Raw genomic sequence first — 2,904 nt, forward strand, 5'->3', positions numbered from 1 at the left:
GTGGGTTTTTTTTTTTTTTTTTTTTTTTAACAGGCAACAAACCATAAGTGACCACAGTACAAACACATTTTGTTTCAAAATCACTATGCTCCACACCTCCAAAAGACAAAAGCCAAATGAACTCAACAACCCTACTCCAAGTAGAGTCTCAAGCTTGGAAAGGGGAATGTGCCAGAGACTCTGTGAAACCCCACTAAGAATTTCTTTGCTGCGGCTGATCTTATGTGGAAAACCAGATTCCACGGCGATAGGTACTGCTCTAAAACCCTAAGAAAAGGTAAGTGTTGCCTTGTGCCAAAGCCCAATAAATCACCTACTGTAATTTAGTAGATGAAGCACTTGGCACAACACAGACTTTGGCACAAGTTGCTCAGACCTAACAGAATCCCACCTTGAAAACAAAGCCTCAGATTAACATTTGTGTTCCTTATTAAGCCCTGTTATTTCCTTTTGGTATTCATCTTGAATGATAAAGCCAATATAGTACTGCAAACAGCCAAGTGGCTTGAAATGAACCTTCAGTTAAGCTCTTCTCTCTACAGAAGCCTCTGGGACCACCCTGCTTGGCTTCAAAGGACTCTGCTGCAGAGCAACTCAGCCATGGTAAAGAAGTGGTTGCTGCTTATTGTGGGAAAAGCTCAACACTAGTGGGAACCTTATAGCTATGGAAAACTCAACTTTCCTAGCATAAGTTAAACTATGGGCAAGCTCACTGGCTGGACGTGGTCCCAGGAAGTTACATATTAGATCTTCCCTGGAGTCAGGCCTACAGCTTTGTTCAACTACAACATGACAGGCACACTACTAACTCCTTGCTGGGATGGGTAGAGGACAGTGGAAAAGAACATGCATGGTTTATTTGTGATATATAAGCACTGCTATTTACTGGGCCAGACCACAGGTCCATCTTGCCCAGTTTCCTGTGTCCAGGGGTGGATGCAGGGGACAGACAGGGGTACACCGGTGCACTGGCACCCACATTTGATTCCTGGTCTACCCAAAGTTTAAAATCAAATGGCTGGTAGTGGCAGAAGCATTTAAAGTCATGGAGTGCTAAGGGGGTCCCTTGACTTCATGGTTTATTACAATCTACCCAATTCCTTCTAAACTTTTCATCTCACAGGTGTTTACGACCCCTTCTTTTTAATGGTCTTGATGTGCCACCAGTCAACCTATGCTTTGTTCTGCCATTCTGCCACCTGTTCGCTGCTCCTGGTGATGAAGCTCCTATTTCACAGCCCTGCAAATTGTTTTTAACTGATTCCAATGAAGTTGTATTTGTTCTTGCATCAATCTTAAACTGAAGAACGCAGCTCTGGGCCCCTAGCGTATTTAGTAAAGCTTCTCGTTTCTTTTTAAACCAGAGAAGAATGTGTTGTTTTATATGCAATGCCGCACCTCATGTCTGCATCCCCCATTTCGTATTCTAGATCTGCCCATGCCCGTCTCTCAGTGCCAGAGAAGAGATGCTGAAAAGGGAAAGCAAACTGGGTCTGACCAGGGTTTTTCCCCCCACCGTTCCTCTCTCACTGCAGCCTCCAGCATTTAAGGTTTGGGAAGTTCTAACGTTGGCAGCAGATGGCTAAGGAAAAGAGGCAATCATGGAAGAACTGCTTTCATGGGTTTGTGGCTTGCTTATTCTCCACATATTCCCACTAATGTGAATGCAATCGGGCAGCTTGGTAGATGCACAGGACCTGCTCCACCCCACTCCCCACTGCGTTAACACATATGCTAGATGCTTAAAACACCCCGAAAGATTTTTATTATTTTCTTTTAAACGTAGCGCTGAAGCCTGTCTGACCAAATGCAAGCCCAGCAGAGCCACCCTGCTGCCACCAAGCTTCAGGTTCCCACATGAGACATCCAATACTGGGATATATGCAGGACATTCCTCCCAAGTGATTCATGCTTGGAGCGACCAAACCAAAGGGGACACACGTGCCTTTACAGCCCAGGAGAGCTGCAAGGCTTGCAAAAAGCAAACAATCAAGCAGCTTAGTGACCAAGCACCAGGCAAGAGAAGCCACAGCAAAAACAATGCAAGCCACGAACATGTTTAAATTTGGAAGCAATGAGATGAGCCAGCGGCTGTTTGTGGTGAGATACAGCAAACAACTTAATAGAAGGGGGCAACATCACTGGTTCCATAATGATGAGGTTTTTCCTGCCAAGTAACACCAGAAGATAATTCCTAGCTTGGTTGTGAACGGCACAAACTTCCCCTTGCTCAGCAAATCAGGCTCAAACACCTTCTGTAAGTTAACACACGCCCCATCTTGCAGAGCTCACACTGCAAGATCCCACAGCCTGTGCTCTCCTTTTACGTCCCACTGCTGCAGCCTCCATGTTCAGGACATGTTTGTGAACCTCAGCGACGGAGGAAATCCAGTCTTCCATCACTGTCCCAGTTCAGGCACATGCCTTGCACTGTATTTTCTGCCATCTTAAAGAGGGTTTCTACTCTAGGCTGGGGGAAAAATTGATCTCACATCCTTATAGATCTTTTGCCTTTAATTTGACCTCACTCCTTGTGTTGTCTTGTGCTGCCGTAAGCGATTATCACTCTGACGCTAATGCTACTCAGGTTTTTTTAGGCTTCCATCCCACACTTAACCTGCTTAGACATACATAGCCCTTAATATCTTCCCGTCATAAGCCAACCCCTCTGGGCTCTGAATGCATTTTGATGCTGTTCTCTGGGCTCTCGGCTAGCTAGCTGATCTCGTCACCAGAAGGACGTGCTCAGAAGGGAACATAATAATCCAAATGTGGTTACATCACAGTCAGGCAGAGCCCAGCGACTTCCTCCCCGGGCCGTACCTTTACACACAAGCCCAACACGCACACTAGTCTTTCCATGGCTACAAATACATGTCTAACCTCCTGACAGCATCTGTCACT

The 2,904-nt window shown here is 45.8% G+C and overlaps 1 protein-coding gene across 2 annotated transcripts in view; it reads right to left on the reverse strand.

Moving 5' to 3' along the window:
• KLHL18 (kelch like family member 18) overlaps positions 1-2,904 on the reverse strand; it is a 31,053-nt gene that overhangs the window by 10,880 nt on the left and 17,269 nt on the right. The window lies entirely within an intron of this gene.

Source organism: Gavialis gangeticus, unplaced genomic scaffold (genome assembly GCF_001723915.1).
Source record: "Gavialis gangeticus isolate Ggan-Ray unplaced genomic scaffold, GavGan_comp1, whole genome shotgun sequence".
Classification (NCBI taxonomy): Eukaryota; Metazoa; Chordata; order Crocodylia; family Gavialidae; genus Gavialis; species Gavialis gangeticus.